The following is a 22,659-nucleotide window of genomic DNA, read 5'->3' on the forward strand; positions in this document are numbered from 1 at the left end:
ATGCTTAGTGGAAATAAATAATCACTGGTTATCCAATCCTAACTCTTCTTGATCCTGGAACTGTAAACTGTTCTACTCCTTGACAGATACAGACAGATACAAAAATAAAAAAAAATATAATAACAACATGGCAGTTTTCTACTTATCTTCTGCTGATGGGCAATTAGCCTGAAGCGGTAAGATTTTTTTCTTCTACAGATGAATAACACACTTGACCTTCATGGTTACAATTAAAAGCGGCTGTCAGAAAACTAAGTCTTATGTTCTTTAATTACACTCGACGTCCTATTCATCTACATCTTCTACCAAGGAAGACAAAAACATTTCAGCAATTCAAATGTTTTCGGAAAATTCATAGCAAATATGCAAGGCTGGCAAATGGGAGTAAAGAAGCTGTGGACTATACATAGTATGTGACGGGTAATATAACGGGTGGCGTAAAGTAAGAACCCAATTTCAGTGAAACCTCTTGAGATGACCACCAAATAGAGCACTGAAATGTGGTCCTCTAAGGAGTGGTTTCCATTAAGAAGGTGGCCTGTGCGCACAGTATATAGTAAAACTGAGAATCCATCAGAAATGTGGTCTGAATAGGGAAGTAATCTCCTGATGGGTGTTCTAAAGGACTAAGATATTGGTTCCCCAAAGATAACATTCAATACCCAGAATCCACCAGTCGGTCGAGAGCTTGCAAGAGTTGGATGAGTCCCAATTCCTCTTCTCTGGCAGTGACATCAGGAATAGAGATGAGTGAGTACTATTCGAAACGGCCGTTTTGAATAGCACGTACCCATAGGAATGAATGGACGCAGCCGGCACACAGGGGGTTAAGGGGCCAGCATTCGGCAAAGTCGGCGTGCCGGCTGCTTCTATTCATTCCTAGGAGTGCGTGCTATTCGAAACGGCCATTTCGAATAGTACTCGCTCATCTCTAATCAGGAGCATTGGTACAGGGCCATGCTGTAGCTCAGTACCTTTCAAAAGAAATGGTCTGAGCTGCAATACAAAGCACAGCCACTATACAATCTATGGCACTGTGCTTGGTAAGAAGTCAAGGAGACAAACACTGCAGCTCCTTCATTCAGCTGATCTGTGGGGATTCTGAATGTCAGATCCCCACCAATCTAATATTCATAACCTATACTAAGGACAGCTGAACAATATCATAATCCGAGAAAACACCTTTAGACAGGGGCTGCACCTGGCATAAACGCCGCGGAAAGAAACGTAGCGTTTTACAGTCACTGCAAGGTGGATGGGATTCTTATAATATGTGCAGCAGATGTGCTGCAATTTCCAAAACCGTTGCAGTTCTGAAAATCACAGCAAGTCAATTATACTGCGGAAATGCTGGCGGTTTCCCTATAAGTATGATAGGAGCAAAAAGTCTGCAGAGAAAACCTCTGTGGTCTTTCTGTGAAAAACTCATTGTGGTTTTTCCCGCAGCGATTTTTACTGCGGCCAGCTATGTGGGGCCTTAGCCTACGGTGGTTTTACCATAGTTACACAAACACAGTGGACTATCTTAAAGGGATTTCCTGATCCCCTGGCCACAGATTGTAAGGGACAGCCCTCTATCCCATTGTTCCAGTTGGTCACTGTTAGTATTGTTGTGTGCACTGTATGTAAACCCTCTAATGTCCAGCACTATGGAATTAATGGGGATCTATAAATAAATCATGATCATTTTCATACTGAAAACCTATACTTAGAAAAGTTCATCAGTATCAGGAACACCCATCATCTGTTCAGGGGCACCTTTGATGCTGAAGGGATGGAGTGTGAAACCTGTCTCCTATATAGCGGCCATGCTGTATTACTGCGGTTCTGCCCCATTCAAGTGCAGAGCTAAAATAATTCCATACAGCCACTATACAGGAGATGGAGTCAGAGGCAGGAGGCTTATCATCGGTCCACCAATCTCTTACTGATGACCTATGTGGCCTGCTTATAGAGATGAAACTTCCATGGCATATCATGGGGGGGCAAAAATTGGTCACAGAAAAAGAAGTAGTCTATAAGGGGCAGTCTCCTATGGAGGCTTCTTTGTATGTAGTGTAAGACATGTCAGCAGATATGGCAGGACTACTTTAAGTTTGTATTTCCCAATAACGCTTTTCTCCGGCTGGCCTGCTGTGAATGCTGGCAGCGCTTGCCTGTGTCCAGTGCTTCCTGGGCTGCTTCTAGTCATCTGTATTCATTGGCTCGCAGCAAAGACTCAGCTGAGTAAATAGCTTTGAACTGGAGAAGAAAATGTCAAGAAATCTGCCCATTTAACCTATTTATTTTCTCTGAAAAGTGTCTCGCTGTGTAGGCCCCGTATGAAAATTTTCCTATGATAGAGCTTACTGCACTAGTCATTGACACAAATGTGGATTTATGACCAGGGATCTATGTAGAGGTGTATCTACTCCCTCCACTTGTGTCTGCTGGGATTCTCAAATCCTGGGCAAATGCAAGATTTCCAAGTCCTACAGATGCCCAAAGACATTTGCATTCAGTTCTGACACGTAAGTTACTATGAATATGGGCCTGCGTGGTCCTCTCCATGGTCTTCTATTGCGATTAAGAAGGACTGAATAGGATAAAGTCTTCCTGTCCATTTCTATAGTTGGCCATACAAATTGCACTATTGTTGGCTAAGTCCGCTGAATACAGTGAGACTCGCCAACCATCTAATGTGTATGAGGGCCCCATGATTCTGTCCGATGTATCTTATATGTATGGCCAGCCTATGATTTCACCCAAGACAAGCAATTCTATAGGCATCTAGTAGATTCTAGAGATATGCCACCACTTTTTGTTTCGTCACTATCTGATGGGTAGGGGGTCCTACAGCAGGAGACAGCAGTGTGAAGCACAGTGTCATACATTGCATAGTGGCTCTGCTTGGTGTTGCAGTTCAGACCCATTCACTTGAACGAGACTGAGATTCGCACAAGCCATGGGACAAAGGATAGGTTATCAATATTTAACCCATTTAAGTTCTCATTGATCTTATGCCAGTTTGGTGATGTAGAAAAGGTGCAACATATTGATCATGCTGAGTTTACACCCAAAATTGTGCCTTTTTAAAACGTGGGTGGAGCACAGGTCGGCCTTCATACACAGCTCATTGACATTAGTTATACGCAAGTAACAAGTGAAATCTGTGTCAGCTCCTACTTGAAATACATATCAGGTTTTGGTACACAGACCACCCAAGATGCGCCAAAATTATGAAAAGGCGTACACTTACAATTTTAGCACACTGGCAGAAATGATCATTAAGACTGGCATACTACATACCAGTCTGGAGCATTGCTAAAAATGTATGTTATAATTATTTAAACACAGAAATTTACACTTATAGACTAAGGCCCCATGGGACATCCCAGAACCAAAAAGCGCTGCAGGAAAAACCACGGTGGCAATGTATCACTTTTCTTCCCGCTGCGCTTTAAACACAAAGTTTGCGGATTATTCCTCTACAGACTTTTTGTTACAATTATATCTATGGGGAAACCGCCGGTGTTTCCGTACATATAATTGACATGTTGTGATTTCCAAAAAGGCACCGGTTTTGGAAATCGAGGTATTTCCGCACGGCAGTTTTTAACACAAAGTGGGCTTGAATCCCATCCACTTTGGCTGTACTGTAAAATGCCGTGATTTTCCCGCGATGTTTCCATCACGGGCAAATTGCGATGTTAAAAGGTGGAGAGTCATCTAGTTGAGTTTTTGCAGTACTCAACTCTTCAATGTATACCTTTAGTCCTGCAGACTGTCCATGGAGTAGCAGCTGTGCAGAGTACTGCAACTTTGTCACTTAAACGGGACAACGCTGCACAAAGTAGACAGCTTATGGGTAGATGGCACAACACTTGCAGGCCCTTTAACTACAGTTACAAGGGTACCAAGAATCAAGCCCCCACTGATCTGATCTTGAAGGGGTTTTCTCATGAACATAGTCATAGCTAAATTTATAGACAATAGTAAAGATTTCCTCTAACCATTTTAGAATTAACATCTTTTGTTTTGATCAGTTGCCAATGGATACGACCATAAATACAGGAACTTTTAATGGTTTTGGACTTGTAAGAAAATGATAAACCCCTTTAAAGGATAAGCCGCTGATATCCTACAATTGGAAAACCCCTTTAAATATCACACTAATGCATCCAGCTTACTTCCAGTCCATCCGTGATATTGAATCCTGCTGTCGTTTTAGAAGACCCTTCCATCCCCCCGCCTTGTAATAATATGTCAAGATGAACAGGATAAAAGCAAACATCATAACTGAAGGAATAACTTTGATAGAGCGCTGACTACCCCCACTACCAAGCCTATGCCACTTATCTCAACGCAGCTACATGGCAACACGATATATGTGGCTGAAGGCTTCTTGATAAAACTAATTAAAGAATGTATTAAGACGATGACTAATTCCCTTTATCTTATCCGCCTTGGTTAATTGGACGTACATCACAGCCTGTTTACTTTTTCGTGTAGCCGCGTTTGCTGGCAAGATGAGGTCGTTTAGAGAGGTCTGGCCGGGAGCTGGGTCTGAAATATTCGCGTGTGTTAAGAGCCTCTCAGATTACAAACAAGTGGCTCAGACGAAACTGAAAAAAATTTAATTGAGCAAATTTTGACTCGTTGACAGAATATCCAGACTCTTCTTGTACTGTCTATGAGGACTATTTGAAAAAAGAAAAAAATTACGGAGCCATATACCATGCAGGTGTTTGCAGTAGGAACAGAAGTGTGAAAGGCCCTGCATCATCTCCAGGGGTTTCATCTTAATATTCACCTAGGTATCTGCTCAATGTTCCACAGACATGTCTCAATAAACACATAGTTAAAGGGATTGGCCCCTTTACTTTAAACTTTCCATAGACTGTAACCTGGTGACAACTGTAATTGGCTTTATACTTTACCAAAAATCTGACACTAAAGGTCACCGTCTGTACCATTATAAGCGATGTAAACGGAGAAGACTGGCTGCATTGGAATCAAGATGGCGGCAATCCGTGATTTCTTCACTCTGTCCACATTAGAGCAGACACTAAAGGGGACCAATCCAGCGCATGACCAGGAACAGGAGATTTGCTGTCTATAGCGGAGTATGTTGGACGAGTTTATCCCCAAGCTGGGATAAAGTATAAAGTCACTTATAGTTAATTTCTGTAAATGTTACTTTTTATAAATAATTCAAGAATAAAAAAAGTTTAGTGACCCCCTGCACAACATGAAGCTGCTACATTTACTGAATTTTGACAGGTTCAGATGTGTAAGGAGGGTAGAGGGGAGGGGGGCACGGGTCTTCCGATTGTCACTTGACTATACTTAAGTAGTGACATGCCTGCTCAACAAAGACTTATGGGCATATGGTGCTCTACTGCAGAACGTCAATGCAGATGTTCTTACTCATTTCTCAAAGCGAAAATTTATAGCCAAGGGGCCATCACTGTGCACATCACCGGGGGTGTACATCAACACTAGGGCACTACATTTCCCAATGTGCTCTGTGCTGTGTTGTAAGAATGGAGGAGCATGGAGATAAACAATTCTTGGTAATCCATATGGATGCAGACAGCAGGAGTGGGCAACTATAGGGCCGATAGAAGCAAAAATCACTGATCATGGATGCAACATGTCTATCTTCTGTTCTTCACGAGGTCCCAGTGCATGTCATAATGTCAATTGGATACTTGTAGAGTGGTCAAACATGAGGCCTTTCCATGTGTGGAGCTGCCGCTGTCAACAGTACGGGAATAGCAGGATATAAATACCTCTATAGATCATGCCAAAATGTCAGGTTGATAAAACTGCACTTAGCTCTTGGCTCTTATCGGGTTCTGTTTGCATTGTTATACTCAAAATGCCTTGAAACTAACTTTATCAGGATCCCATGTCCTTGGAGCTTAGTGAACCACTTTCCGGAAATACAGAACAATGATATGCTCATTTCAGCAGTGGATATGCGGTGGGGTTCAGCCTTGCCCTCGGGATCTCTCTGTACCGTCAACTAGGCAGCAACAGTGATTCTGCTGCGGTAACTGAAAACCAGGGTAAATCCACAGATGAAAGATTTTGGGGGTGCATTTGAGGTCCTTTCTAGAATTGATGTTGCTGGCCATACACAATATATGGTTGTCCATGGATAGAGGATTATCGGTTGAGCCTGAGGATTTCACATGTGTGATCTAGAATATAATAGGTATGAGGACTCCTCTGTCAATGGCAGCACCCAGTTGGATTTTATCTACTCAATCCCTTTGTTCTAAGGGATACAGACTGCCACCATAGCCATCTGGCAGCAGTAAACCCCCCTCTGCCATTTGGGATTGCTGTAGTCTTCTCTCCACGCTCTGACTTCCTACTGAACCTGGGATAGACATGAGTTATACACAGCAGCCAATCAGAGGAGGCAGAGCTGCAGCCTGAACCAATAGTGACGCAGGAGGTGAGTCTCAGACTACCTTACTGTAACTAAGTTGTAGGCCATTAAATGAAACCAAGCTAAAGCACATTCAGGTAGCAAGATCCGAGGCAAACACATAATGACTGATTCATAACCATGCACTCCTTAGAATGTAATATGTCACAAGTCCAGAAGAGAAGATAATGGGTATGTTCACATGGAGGAATCGGAGGTAGTTTCGCCCCTATTCTCCCTCCCTTTGTTTTCGATGGGAGGCAGACGCTTCCTCTTCACCATGCTGAAAAAAAAGTAGTGTCCTGATCAGTCACTGTTTCGGTGACATGATCGCCACAGGAACCACAGAACATGGCTCCGTGCTTGTTTAGCCCAACTCTATATGAGGCTAACCAGTCAGCAAATCCGCTACAAAAATGCTACATTTTTCTGCTCCGGGCTCCACAAGGCTCATCTTTGGAGAGGATTCTGAAGCAGCCAGCTACGTCACAGTCCTCTGTGTGAACCTACCCTTAGCACAATATACCGTAGGAGTAGGTAGTAAGTAAGTTCCGCTATCTTGTCTTGGCAATACTTGCTATTATCCCACTATGAGGTCACATTGCTGCAACTGACCATCATTACATTGGTGGGTAAAGTGAAATAGTGGCAGGTAGCGGCCTATGTATGTATGTAATGGGTTAAAGAGGTTTCTTGTGCACTTGTTAACTATGATAAAACTTACCAAACCTCCATAAAACCATCAGGAAGATAATTAAAAAAGACTAAACAACTGTGATCTTTGCTCCAGTAAAATCAATGGTCTTCCTAACAGAGATGTTAGTGAGATGTTCCCTCCTATTGATCTGTGGACTAAGTGATTTACACTGATGTTCTGCGTCTACAGGCTGCCAGACTACACACATTTACTGACATCTACAAAGGCTCCTCTGGCTTTATGTTCTACAGTCCTTGCACAGGTGGTTTTGTTGGTGCGGTTCTCATTGCTGACCTATATGTAAAGGTCTATGTTACCTGCTCTGACCAGTCAGTCCGGCTTCACTGTATTACCTAATGGCTGCATTCAGTCCTTTGTCTATGTCATCAGAGGCTGCTTTGTCTCTTCACCATGCTTTACATTGCAGTTTTGCTTGTGTAAGGGATATACAGTGTGTGTGTATATATATATATATATATATATATATATATCTATCTATCTCATGGGCTTGTGAGTCTGCATATAGATCATTACCTTCAGCCTTTCTCTAGTGCCCATCAAATATGTAATAGTTTGCAAGACTGAAGTTAAAAGGTTTATTCCACCTTGTTAAGTCAAGTCATATTATTCATATTGTTAAATTTGTCGTCACTTTAGGCTCAATGAGACCCCAATCCTGAGTGTGAAGGGGCCACAGAACTGTCTCCTTTTTACTATGTTCACCTGTACAGTGACATCCCAGGTTGGGGGCACTGGTGTGCAGGGGAACACAGGACGGATGCAGTGCTGAGACCCTTTTATTGTCTGGATTGATGGGGGTGTGTGTTTCCCATGAATCATAAAGTGATGGTATTGCACAGGATGGGCATAATGGGTAGTTCAGAGGTCGACCATTGCCTTTATGGGACCTCTATAGGGCCTGCTGCCTTTACCCATGCTAAAAAAGGGTTTTCTGAGACTTGGCCAATCACAGGCCTGTGAAGTCACATTTATCATCACATGACCATCAAATAAATGGGACTGAGCTGCAATACCAAGCACAGCCACTATTCAATGTACGGTATGTTGTGGTGCTTGGGAAGCAGTAAAGAGGTCACAGCACTCTGGAAATTTCAGGAATAAAATAATGGATGCTTGATAGACCCCATTATAGTCAATTTTTGTTTTATTTTTAAAGGGTTCTTCTGTTCCTACAATAAACCAGAAAAACCAATGATGATGTGAACGCACCTTAAGTAAATGATAAATCATCTCAAGGTCACTAAATAATGAAAGGGATATAGATAAATAAGATTATTGATCAGGGACGCAGCGCTGTCCCCTCTCTCTTGCCCTTCCAGCGACACAAGGGTTATTCCCAATCCTTTCACTGTTTATGGAGTACTGAGGAACTGGAAAGCATCTGTATGAAGAGCAGTAATTTTCCATTGTCACGGGTTTACTTTGTTTCAATCTGCAGCGCCTGTGATTATACAGCGCGCCGACAGCTTGTAGTTTTGCAAATTAAGCTTTCTTCAATCCTTCCACCGCCCCTTTCCAGCCTCTGATTTGTCTTATTCTTTCCATGTCAGCGCTCATCCACACTTGCTTCCTTCGTCTTCTATTCCTGTCTTGTAAATGTTTATTTTCTGACAAACTGTTTGCTCTATCAAAATGACACTTGTGGCCTTTTTGCCTTGCCGGAAAGATTACCCCCCATCCACACCCCATATTGTACATGAACATTAACCTGATGAGCACAACACTTATTGTATGCCCTGCCTCTATTTTCACAATATTTTGACAGGAGCCATCTTCCAGTAACCAGTGCTTAACATCGCCACCTAGTGGCTAATATATTAAGAAAGGTACTTGCTAAATGCAATGGTTTCTGGAATTAAATGAAAAATCTTTTGTTGTTATGTATGGAGAGAAGTCAATGGAAACAGGTTATCTAGAACAACAGGTAAAATGGTTACATTTAAAAAGGTTTTCCAGAGATTTTAGATAAACTTACCTGTTCCGGCAGAATTTTGAAGATGGACCCAGGGTTCTGTCAAGGGCCCGAACCCCGAGTCAAATGATCTAAACCAGCTTGACCTGTGGGTCAAAAGCAGGCCAGAGAATCAACCGGAACAGATAAATTACTCTAAACTCCATGATCAAATGGGAAGTGAAGTCACGCCAATCTGGTGCGATCCCACAGAAGAGGTACTGCAGAAGAACTTGCTGAAAAAGTTGTTGGCTAGATTGGTGTCAATACATACAAGGCATCGCAACTTGCAGACCAAAAACAGTGCCCACGCTAACTCCTGTACACTCATAGGAGCATCAGAACTAGATGATGGAGCAATGGAAGAATCCTGTCCAGGTGTCTATGTGTGGCTTACCAAAAGAAGTGGAGCCAGCAGTATGGAAATCTTGTGTCCTGGCATTCATGTAGATGTTACTGTGACATGTTCCACCAACCTAAACACTATATCACATAGATGTTACTGTACAGGCAATTAAACCCCCCCATGTCACCGATGCCCTCTAATGCCCTAGTGACAGTGGCCTCTTTCAGCAGGATAATGCCCTGCCACAATGCAAAAATTGTTCAGGTACAGTGTAAGGAGCAAGATAAAGAGATCAAGATGTTGACTTGGTCTCCAAATTCTCCAGATCTGATCTGGTTGAGCACTCTTCAAACAGCTGATCACTGGAGGGTCTATGGCGTTGGACCCCCATAATCTGATATTGATAGGGTAATATAACAATTTTGGTGAACCACTTTTACTCCTTTCCAAGCCAAATTGGGCCACTGTTTTGTTGGAAAACATTTCCATATATCATACCCTTTATAAGTGTCTGAATTTGTAGGGATCGCTTACAAAAATTTGGGACAGTCAACAGCTTGGTTTGTGTCATGCTCTATCAACTTGCACACCAAGCGTATACGTTTTTACCTGTTGTGTTCCTTTAAGAATTTAGGCTAGAGGTCTTTCAGCTTCTCTCTGTAGCCATATAGCACATTGTATTTCCGCCACCTGGATGATACACAGGAAGGCCCACCAGGAAATAACCGGTGGGAGGTAGGAGTCGCTTTCATTCTGAACCATTGTGTAAGGAAGTTTATGTTCTTGCTCCAATAATAGGCACTTACAATAGACAGCCAATGCACATCCCGGAGGAAAGGCGACCACGCAGCGGCGTTCAGCACTGACAGCTTATTTAATTATGTCACTGAACTAAAACGAGAGCGGGGACGTGTTGTTGTTGTTGTCCACCCGTGCAGAGCCTTATAATTTAGTTTGCCATGCAGCCTACTCCATGTCAGTGTCATTTTGTCATCCATGATAAACAAGTTCCCCCGGCAGCGCTCTTACCCTTAAGCTTTGCGGTTGTTATCGGCCTTCATCTCGGCTGAGATGTGGAATTAGTAAAATATTTTTCCATGCTGGAGAACATGTCTGTGTCATTGTATAATTCAGTCATGACACTTTGCTATGGTGAGGGGGGCAGTAAACTGATGGAGGTAGCGTCTGCCTTTCCCTGGGGAAAATGTCATAAATCATGTACAGCCGAGGATTTCTAGTGGAGTTTTGATTTTTGTTCATGTTACTTCTTGGAGAATAACACCTCCTGGTCACCGAGACGATTATTAATTGTAAAATTTAGCAAGTGCTTCTGGCGGAGCGTGGGTGCAAAGTTCTCAGTGGGAAATGACAGAATCAGATGGTGCAAACACAAAAACCAGAAACAAAAATGAGACGATTGTGTTATAAAGCTGTGTTCGGCCATTGGCCATACTATGTATACATGTTGTATGGATACACAATATGGCGTCCACTGCTTTTAGGGAACAATACAGTACACCAATAAGGCACCTTGGGACAGAATACTTATCAGATGAGTCTGTCATCTATGTGCATACTCTACAATGGCCAAGGGATGCAAGCAGTTGCCAGACACCCCTAGCGGCTTATCTATCCTCAGAAAAAAGGAGCGGGCATGTTGACATTCATCATACCAGATTATTTGCTTCCATAGCATTCTGTGTCATGGGAGATTCGGCACAGCCCCATACACACAAAACGGTCTGCTGGTCCCACCAAAATATGCAGGTTCACATTTGTTGTCACAAGGTATATTCTAGGGAGCCCTCTTGCTTTCTTATAGACTCTGTGAACTTGCAGGAGCATGCCGCTTGTGTTTATATAGGAGAAGCCCAAATGTTACATGGCACTACTCTCTTTTAAAGGGTTGGTAAAGTGGTTGTAGGCAAATGACTGCTGGGTGAGTATACGTGGGAATGGTAGGGTTGGTTGGTTTGGGCTATCGAGGGGGACTCTAGTGTGTAGCCACAAATCCACCCATATTGTGAGTGGATGCATTGAATGCCATATTATTGCACTCATGGCGATAGTACAACATGGATCAGGGATTTGGGTTACAGAGCTATATATGGATCAGCACAACCACTTTTTAATAAAATAGGATGTTGGATTAGTTATTAGAAGAGAATAGGAAGGCAGGCCAAGATGGCCTTTGGAAGAGTAACTTGGGGAGATGTTAAAAGAGGTCTTTGTTTTAGGGACAAAAGGAAAGTATGCAGCGACAAAAGTTGGAATGGAGGCTTAGGCCAAGTGTAAAGATGGATAGATTGTAAGCCCTCGCGGGCAGGGCCGTCAAGTCATTGTTAGTATTATATCTACCTGTATTTTGTGTGTATTGTATGCAAACCTCCAAATGTAAAGCACCATGGAATTAATGGCGCTATATAAACAAACAATAATAATAATAATAATAATAATAATGGGTATAGTTATGGGTATAATGGGCAGGAATGATAACTAGTTGAAAGAAGTTTTTCTTAAAAAATGAGGCGTAATAACAAATTTCACTGTAAAAAGCTTGGCAACCGGTGGTAAAAGATGATGTCTCCACCTGGTGGGACTCTTCAAGCAGTAGGTCTGTGTTATACAAATTATTGGTACAAATATAAAATAGGTGGCTTTGGCCACTATATTTTTGCCAATCCCTTTGTCTTAGGTTATTGTTGTCAAACAGGTTAGTTTTAGCACATACAGGAAGATATAGATTAGCATGTGTGGCCATTGGGCTACCTCTCCCAAACAAGAGTAAGGAAATCTGCTCAAGTGAATAGACAGTAAACAATAATAATGCAGGGTTTGGGGGTTTTTGGGGGAAGGTGTGAGTGGGGGGGGGGGGGGCCTGATAGACTCTTTTCTAATCTTAGACAATCCTTTAGTGCCTAGATTTTGCACACATTATGTTACCCTTTAATGTAGGAACAGAAGCATGAACACAGAATAACATTTACAATTAAAAGCTATTTTCAATCCTTGAAAAAGAAGAAGTTGGATGGCTTCACCTCAGTTCCACATCTCGGCTGACTTTCAATGCCTTCTATGACTCTCAGCTACATTGCGGGCACAGCGGAGGGAGCCCATTAATTATCCTACAAGTGGCGCCGGTCCAGCTCTGCTTGGAGTTCCAAGAACCCTCTCAGGCAGGAAGAGCGAGGGCTGCCTCCGAGCGCTGAATGTCATTGGCTCGCTGGCAGATGACACATTCACATGCAATTTTTTTTTTTTTTTCTCTTTTCAGCTGACTTTGAGAAGTTGGATTTGCTTAGTCACAGAGGGGAAAAAGTTCTAACACCCTTCATTGAAAAGGAAAAATGAGTGTACATAAACACCACTAGGGGAAGACAGTTTGGGAATTTTCCTTTGCAAATGAAAAATCAAGAAAAATATTATGGGAAAGTAAGGAAAGTATAAATGTCTAATGGATGTGATGTCCCATCTCAAATACCACACCTGACCCTCATCCTCCATGATAAGGAAGTCGCTTGTGTCCTCAAGAGTTTTTGTTTTCCATAGAAGTAAATGAAGAGAACCACTGTCCGGGATGGAGGTTAGGTGGGGTCCATTCTGGAGATAGGAGCAGGGGCTAGTTTTAGGACCCAAATCTAATAGGCAACTGTGACCCATCCTGTGGATATTTCATAACTGTCAAAGATGGAAATACTCCTTTAAGACATCTACTAGCCAATGTGCATGACTTACACTGGGTTCACACCAGCGTCTGGACTCCGTGTCATGCCAAGTCCGGCCGTGAGCGCCAGGGAGAGTTTTAGGCTCTCCACGGCAAAACCGTTTTTTTAAAACCGGACACAGAGTACTGCATGTCCGACTCTGTGTCCGGTTTAAAATAACAGTTTTGCCGCGGAGAGCATAAAACACTCACAGGCGCTGACGGCCGGACACTTTTCAAACCCATTCATGTCCCTCCATCTCTGCCCCCAATGTCATGCCGTCCCCCCCTTCATCTGCCCATAGTTTCATGTCCCTCCATCTCTGTCCCCAGTGTCATGCCGTTCCCCCCCTTCATCTGCCCCCAGTTTCATGGGCCCTTTCATTATGTTCCACCATAAACAAAAAAAACCAAACAGTTATACTCACCTTCCAACGCCCCCCCCCGCCGCTCTCTGTCACAGCCAGCTCCTGCTTTAAAGGGGGCTCTTATCAGCAAAATTTTGCTGTATGAGCCCCACATATGTGTGAATAGCTTTTGAAAAGGCTATCCAGGCACCGCTAATCTTGTTTTAAAAACCCCGTCCCGTTTTAAAATAAAACTATAAAAACAAATATGTAAATGATACCTGAACATGCACCCTGGGCGGTAATGCACGATCCGATGTCATCTTCTGGCACGCCTACTTCTTCTTTCAGCGACGCCCTCTGGTCCTAGCTCTTCTCCGGCTCTATCTTCATCTTCTTCCGGTGGTTCAAATCCGATTGGTTGAAATCCGGCGCGTGCGCATTAGCGCTCCCTCCAGAGCTACTGCGCACACTCCGACACTGCCATTGAGAAAAATGGCACCGGAGTGTGCGCAGTAGCTCCGGAGGGAGCGCTACTGCGCACTCGCCTGATTTCAACCATTCGGATTTGAACCGCCAGAAGAAGATGAAGATGGAGCCGGAGAAGAGCCAGAACCAGAGGGCGTCGCCAAAAGAAGAAGTAGGCGTGCCAGAAGATGACATCGGATCATGCATCACCGCCCAGGGTGCATGTTCAGGTATGATTTACATAAATGTTTTTATAGTTTTATTTTAAAACGGGACGGGGGTTTAAAATAAGATTAGCGGTGCCTGGATAGCCTTTTTAAAGGCTATTCACGCATATGTGGGGCTCATACAGCAAAATTTTGCTGATAAGAGCCCCTTTAAAGCAGGAGCTGGCTGTGACAGCTCCTGCTTTAATTGCTTGTGTGTTCAACTAATCGGTGCCCTCCGGGCGCCGATGAGTTGAAACCGGGACATACCTCCCACCGACCGGGACGGTTGGGAGGTATGCTTTAGGCGACCCCTGTGTTTTGGTCCAGCAGATCAGTGTCGGACCCCACTAGTCACATATCAATTGCCTATAGACCATGAATATGTAAAAATGATGTTGGCTCACCAGAGAGAACTGCTGTTCAGTGGAAGACCCTCTCTATGATGCCCATGTTCCCTAACAGGGCAAATACTTTAACAGTAGTGGCAATAATAATCATTAAAAGATTATATATCAATGTGATTTTGTCCCACAATTCTCAGAAACCAAAAAATACACTCAATATGACATTTTCGTAAACAACCATAAAGGACAATGAACGCTTGTCTCTTAGGTCGGAAATCCTGCTGTTCCCCCTCCCCTCCACCTTTGTACTCTTTGATCTGGGCATGCTGTAAGGCAAAATCCAAGTGAAACGCGCTGTCCCCGTTTAATCACTAGACATCTGTGTACAAATAACTTAATCACCGGTATGAGACACACTAGTCATCCTGGATAAAGGACTCTTCAGTGTAAGGCGAACGTTGCCGAAAATGACCACAGTGCTCTGACTGTGCTACTTCCCAGGTCATGCTAGGGCAAGGTAAATAATGATGCATTTAGCAGACAGACTACTGATGGACGTCACAAGGCCCTGGGCCTAGGAAGGATGGGAAAACTTTGATATGGATTATTATATAGCCTGTACAGAGGCCTGTGATGTGAAATGGTATCAGGAAAGGTCTCACAGTAAAAAGTAAGAGCAACTCTTTCAAAAGAGCAACCGCATTTTCCCCTCATGAAGCCGACAATAAAGCTAAAGATACTCTGAGGACACAATAGTTGCTGTCACTTCAATGGCTCAGCTATCAACGCAGACACCCGTTTGATTAGGGCTACGGTAGTAGGGACACAAAGTAACCCATTAAATGACCACCAAACTGCCAATTAGGAGAGAGAAGTGTCGTGCCCTGCCTGACATCTACAAGGGCACCATTGAATGATGCGGGCTTCTCTGCTCTATGGCTAAAGCATTTTACAAAAGCTAGGAATATAGGCAACGAGTACAGATAGGGACATTTGTTAAAGAGAGAATTTCTTATTCAATCATGGAAGACAATGGAGGCTCAACTAAAACAAAAATCCATAGTCGAGACTATATGGAAACTCCAGAGAACACAACTTTCCCAGATTCCCTCATTCCTAGAAGATATTATCCAGCCCCTTGACTTGTGCTCTGTTTAGTGTCTAGTGTTAGGAGGTCACCAGTAAGGCTACATCCACTGGTTCAGGATTAAACATGGACTGTCCTGTCATGTGGAAGATACATGGCGTAATACAAGACGTTCAGGTCAATGAGATATTGAATATTTTAATGTTGCAGATTTTATGGACAAGCGTTGCAACAGAAAACCCACTGAATGGCTGCACACTGGTAAAACAGAAGCTTGTCCAGCAACACCAGACCAGCAAGGGCCACTGTGGGTTGGTGGAGTTTTGGACCACAATATTTGGTCTTACACTCAATCACATGTTTGCACATATCTGGCATTAGTCATCCTATATCCACATAGTGGAGGCAAATGGCCTATTACATGGGGCACTAATTGCCCAAACACACGTTCCCTGTCACTGATAGTGATAATTCACTATTTTGTTATTTATCGTAAGTATTAGGGTGCACACACTTGGCCTGGCTGTCATGATAGCATGCATATTACTGCCAATTGCAGGGCTGCATCCTTACTTGCATGTTAAACTTGACAGTCAGTAGTAACTCACATGTGATTATAATCTATATAGTGGCCGCAAAGCATCCTGTTCAGGCACCACAAGGCTGACGGACCAACATAGTGTTTTTCCAGGTTAGGTTTATTCAGCACATTTTTTAATTTTTTTTTTTTACTGAAGAACTACATACATCTATAAAAAAGCCTCCTCCAAGCACATTAAAATCAAGGTTTGTTGGCAGTATAGCCACTTGTGTAAATAGGTACCTGGCTATTAGCTTTTTGTGATCAGCATACAGTTGTGCACAGGGGCGACTTGCTGTCTATGCCCAACTCTGTGAACATGCAAAGTCAATAAATGGGAGTAATGCAAAGCTCCAAATAAGTGCACTGTTAATCGTGGGTTCTTGTTATACAGCTGGAGCTATAAACTTGCTAAGAAAATCACAAACCTCAACAGAAGGTCAGCTCTAGGAGCATATACACTTTACAAACACCCCACCACTCCATGGTAGGTTTGCTTCCTGTGTATCCTAGTAAGGGTGTCATCAAAAAAGAAAAAAAAAATCCTCTTTTTTTTTTTTCTAATGGGGTGCAAGTTTGTAATGTAATGTTATTGAATAAACTACTGGCAGCTTTACTATGAAGTTATGTGCTCCCCCCGAAGCACTGACCTCCTTCCTGCTCCTCTAATACACACAGTGTTTCCTGTTAGTACAGGAGGTCAGATTCACAATGCAAACCTATGAGAATCAGATTGATAGTATTATATTGTGACTGACCTCCGGGTTGTGCAGGAAACATTGTGAGCATCAGAGGTGCAGAGAGGCAGTCATTCCTTCGGAGGAGAGCACATAACTTTACAAAAAGAGCCATTTGTAACTTACGGTATAAAGTAAAATAACACTACACACAAGATCATTTTCAATCAAAAGGGACATTTTTTTTTCTGGATTGCTTCTTTAAAACTGCATCAAAAACCTGCATACTATTTTGTTGCACTTTTTAGTATAGATTTCGATTTTAAAAGGTGAAATATTTAAATATTGGTAAAATAAAAACAAACTTTACCACATTTAAATGCACATTCAACCTGATCATCTGAATATACCACGAGGGCACATTTACACTTCCAGGGTTTCTCATGCACTTTTTGAAGTCAAAAGCATCAATGGAACATAATGGGTAGAAATTATGTGACAGGTCTTACAAATCCTCTTGATTTCAATGGATTCCTGATTTTGCTTTCCAAAACTACATGCAAAAATCCGAATGAGCAAATGCACCCTTAATAGGACATGTGGAGGGGGAGTAATATTTATCTGTACATGAAATGCCAGACTTTAACCCGGATCTGTAATACAACTGTTGACTGAAGCAACAAAAGCAATGGCGTGGCATCAATTTACATAGAGTCACACAGAAAAGATGGAAGAAAAGAAGGAACCACAGACAACCACAGATACATACAACAATCATTTGTACCTCTAGTCCCAGCCATGTCTCTTTCAGGAGAATACTCTCTATATAGTTTTACCGAGAATGTGAATGAAATAAGGGATCTCTTTCCTTCTCAGCTAGATAAACAATCCGCCTGGAGAACACGCTGTACTTGTGTTTAGAGCAACCAAGACCTTGGAAACCCTGTCAATGCTGAAAGCTGATCAATGAGGTCATTATAAGGTGTAAGAGGCAAACAAACAGCGAGATTAACACATTATTCACACTACGTACACAGGATCTGCTGACGTAAGGTGCTGGAGCATTATAATATCAGGACTAAACTTTTACTTTTCCATCTATAATGTTCGCTGACCAACACAAGTCCACCAACAAGTCATCTCTCAGTGCCATATGTAGTATATGTATCACTGTATTAATATTACATGGATTAGATTAGAACGGTCTATACAATGTCATATTAGTAGGTGTGGAGAGTTTTCAGTTACTAGATTACATACAGGAAAGGTAAAAGAAGAGTAAGAACATAAAAATGAAGTTGGAACACGTAATGCATCATCAGGATCAGATAGGAGCTTGGAGATCCCTATTGCCTGAGATGGCTGGACAATTCCGGGTTAAGAACTCCCCAAAGCAATCTGTATTCACTGTCCCTTCAAGGGTGGAATTGATAGTAATAAGAAAAACTTTATGTTGGCCTTTAACCATCTCTACATTGCATAGGGTTTCTTCTTCACCAGAGCTCTATAAAAAGTCATAAAATGTTGGACAAGACCTGACCATATCCTGACCTGACCATATCCTAACCTGTTCCCAAACTCGACTACAAATGCATTACTTATACTGTATTATATTCTAGAGCTGCACTCACTATTCTGCTGGTGCAGTCACTGTGTACATACATTACATTACTTATCCTGTACTGATCCTGAGTTACATCCTGTATTATACTCCAGAGCTGCACTCACTATTCTGCTGGTGCAGTCACTGTATACATACATTAGCAAAAGTGGAAAGGGGGAAAAGGAATATCACAGCCCATACAGAAACTAATCTTGATAGTGGATAGATGTCAACAATGCAAACAGCTGACAACATATGTTTGTGGAAACTCAGATGATTTGGTGCTTGAAATACATAAACACGATCCCTTTCGGTATGATAGTGTATCATAATATAGTTTGCACAGACAAATGCATCCTTATAATGAGACCACACTCACGGTTAACGGAGGAATGATCGGGTGCCTGGATGAAAGAAATCCCCGTCGGCTCGGAGTGTCTCGTGGTGAAGAATTGAAGAAATCCGGCATCCACGTGCATAAAATCCAAATACTTTATTTAGAAACTTTAAAAAAATTATTTATCCATACAATCAGTGAACATCACTCCCTACCCCCGAACGCACCACAGAGAAGTGACGTTTGGCTAACGCGTTTCAACACATGCGTGCCATATGACTAAGGCACGCATGTGTTGAAACGCGTTAGCCAAACGTCACTTCTCTGTGGTGCGTTCGGGGGTAGGGAGTGATGTTCACTGATTGTATGGATAAATAATTTTTTTAAAGTTTCTAAATAAAGTATTTGGATTTTATGCACGTGGATGCCGGATTTCTTCAATTCTTCACCACGAGACACTCCGAGCCGACGGGTATACATACATTACTTATCCTGTACTGATCCTGAGTTACATCCTGTATTATACTCCAGAGCTGCACTCGCTATTCTGCTGGTACAGTCACTGTGTACATACATTACATTACTTATCCTGTACTGATCCTGAGTTACACCCTGTATTATATTACTCCAGAGCTGCACTCACTATTCTGCTGGTGCAGTCACTGTGTACATGCATTACATTAATTGTCCTGTACTAATCCCAAGTTATAGTCTGTATTATGCTGCAGAGCTGCACTCACTATTCCGCAAGTGCAGTAACTGTGTAGATTCATTATATTCCTTATCCTGAGTTACATCCTGTAACTAAGGATCTTGTACCTCCAGAGCTGCACTCACTATTCTTTGCTAGTGGCACATCACAAGAATGGTCCCTAAGAGGCCTCTGCGAATGGATTGGTATTGTGCAAGTGTAACCACTGCTCGATTCACTTCTATGGGACTGCTATACTGTACTTTGTTATCTACATCAGTCCCATAGAAATGGATGGAGCAGTGACTAAGCATGTGCATTACATTCACAAAGTGGTCTGTGGCACCCCTCATTGTTGTGACTGGCGGAGGACCCAGTGGTTGGACCCTCAGTGATCAGATGTTCCTCACCTACTAATAAATTTCATATATGGGAAAACGCTGTGAACTTTTTACATCAATAATCGGGTAGTAGTCTAGGCATAACATAAGAAAGCCTTGAGGCAAGAGCAGATTATGTGATGATGGGATACACAGAACTTAAATATGAATAATTCATTGCACGTGTTCTATATACTGAGAGCTATTCTGATATTTACATCAGATGAATATACTTTGCATTATTTAGCATTGTGCTTGTACCCTTCTTATGACTTAATGTATAGAGCAATTTGCTTCTGACTAAAGAACTAAACTTGTTTGATAAAACGCAAAGTAATGGCAATGGCTTATTAACATTTCCTTACGTAAGTGGCTTGGTTATGCTGAGAGATTTTACAATGGAGGCTGGCAGCTCGTACATTAAAGGGAATACTGCAATGCAAAGGTGAGTGATTCATAACTGAATAATGCTGTAAAAAACATACATTTTTGTGTTTTATTTATTTATTTATTTTTTTGCCACATTGGTATGATGGAAAACCAGCAATGTGTGTCACCCTACCCTCACTCACCTTGTAAATTCACTGCCGCGCCAGTGTCCCTACCAATCGCCGCCATGTGCCGATCATAATATCATCACCACTGAGAACAACAATTCCAGCAGTCATGTGTGCATGGCTGGCATGTCATCACTGTTGAACTGTCAAGGACTGGGTTGGTGTGGAATATTATAGGTGAGTGAAAGGTATTTTGTTATTTTAATAAATTACCTGCTTACCGGTTATTTTGTTTTATTTTTTTAAAGTTATTCTGGACAATCCCTTTAAGGTGGTCATACATATTAGCTCAATGTGCCAACTTCAGCAGGGATGAATAGCCAACAAATGTGTATGTGGCTGTGGTATCTGGTAGCAGCTTATCCCCCTCTAAAACACATGCATGCTCGGCCAGGCTGAGCATGCATGTGTAGGTGGGAGAAGAAGTTTTGGCCAACAGCTATCTAAAGTATATGGCGAAGCTTAAGTTTGCTGCAAGGAGCAACTCCCGCCCTGAAGGGTCCTGAACAACGTTTTATTTCCAGGCATTCTCTGTCTTTTCTTACAGGCACAGTTGTTTACTTGTGGCCAATTACAAAGAAGAGACAAGAGCCCAATGTTGCATTCTAGAAGCCGACAGGTCTCCTTGTGCCCACGTACCCAGTTACACCTTAAAAATAAACATGCTGTGTCAATATACACTCTCTGCTCTGGCCACAGGCAGATTATCTCCTGACTGGCAGAGAACCTGAACTTACAGCAAACACTCTGCTAAAGTTATCATTCCTGATTTCTATCATCAGTCACAATTATGTAGAATGTGCTGTGAAATATATTAAAAGAGAAATTATACACCAGTCTCGAGTGAAGACTGAAAGGCCTTGAAAGCAGCTCCGCAGGTGCAGATGAGATAACGTCACGTGGATTGGCTTTTCTTCAGTTACTTTGAAGACGGCAAGAAAGAAAATAGACCCAGAGTACGACGACTTCCAAACACCTGTCAATGTGGCCTCAAACCAATGATGGACAATTAAAGGGCAACGCAGATCTATAAGTAACTTTTATTACCGGGTTCAACTACGTAAAGATTATTTGCTGTATAATGATATTATATTCAGCAACTTTCTGATATACCTTGTGCAAGAACTAAGGCGAAAGACTTGTACTTCTCACATCGATAGGTTTGCTACAATGAATCCAGTCTAGAGAAGGGGGTCCAGGCTTACACCGATAATAGCAGGTCAATCGGTGCTCGCTTAAACTGTCTTTACACTGTGTGATGCAAACTGTATAGAGGACAAGCAATTGTTTCCAGCAGTATGATAACGATAACCTGGCCTTAGTATAGGTTATCAATATCAGACTGGTAGTGGTCTGACACCAAGCACCCCGACTGATCAGCTGTTTGAAGAAACCACATTGATTTCCAATGAACGCTGAGGTCTATTCACTGCTTACATAGCACAGTGCTGTTCTCTGTGATTTACTTGAATGGAACTGAGCTGTAAACAGGCCATGTGACTGAGGAACGTGACTACTACTAGGTCTGATATTGAACATCTATCCTATCCAGAGGTCATCAATACAGAAGTCCTAGAAAAACCCATACATATTGCGCAGTCATTAGCACATCTTCTGTGTACACAGGGCAATGTGCTACTAACTATGCAAATGCTTAGGAGGCGTTCAGCTGACAAATGATCATTTGCTGGTTTCTTGACTGATCGCTGCTACCATCTTTACACAGGGAAGCAAGCACTCTTGATAACACGTATTTACCTGATCATTGGCTTGTGTACAAAGCCCCTTAGGTTCTGTTCACATAGCATCCATGTTTAAATAAGCCATGAGAAATTCCTTTTGAAAAGGATCCTATCAGACTCTGATAAGGCTTATTGACTTTTAATGCTTTGCCAGGGTCCATTATTTTATAGCAAAGTGATAACTGCCTTGAGGACCTATTAAAGGAGTATTCCAATATTATAGAGTGATGGCATATTGATACAATACATCGTCATTTTAGGATCAGTGACGATGTTTTAGAAGGGAATACTAAATCTGCACTGCAATCCTTCATTGTCAGAATCAGTGGGAAAAGAAGTGCGACTTCCACCAATTCTAAAATGATCACATATCATAAAGTGATGGCATATTGCTACAAGACAGGAACACCCCTTTAAGCTCATAGATTGGAGACCACTTTTCTATCCCAGTCAGCTTGTTATGAAGTAAACATAAAATACAGAAAACGGGAATATAAA

At 42.2% G+C, this 22,659-nt stretch overlaps 1 protein-coding gene across 2 annotated transcripts in view; it reads right to left on the minus strand.

Moving 5' to 3' along the window:
• The window catches only part of GPSM1 (G protein signaling modulator 1), a 205,243-nt gene that overhangs the window by 80,954 nt on the left and 101,630 nt on the right, over window positions 1–22,659 (minus strand). The window lies entirely within an intron of this gene.

Source organism: Leptodactylus fuscus, chromosome 11 (assembly GCF_031893055.1).
Source record: "Leptodactylus fuscus isolate aLepFus1 chromosome 11, aLepFus1.hap2, whole genome shotgun sequence".
NCBI classification, from domain to species: domain Eukaryota; kingdom Metazoa; phylum Chordata; class Amphibia; order Anura; family Leptodactylidae; genus Leptodactylus; species Leptodactylus fuscus.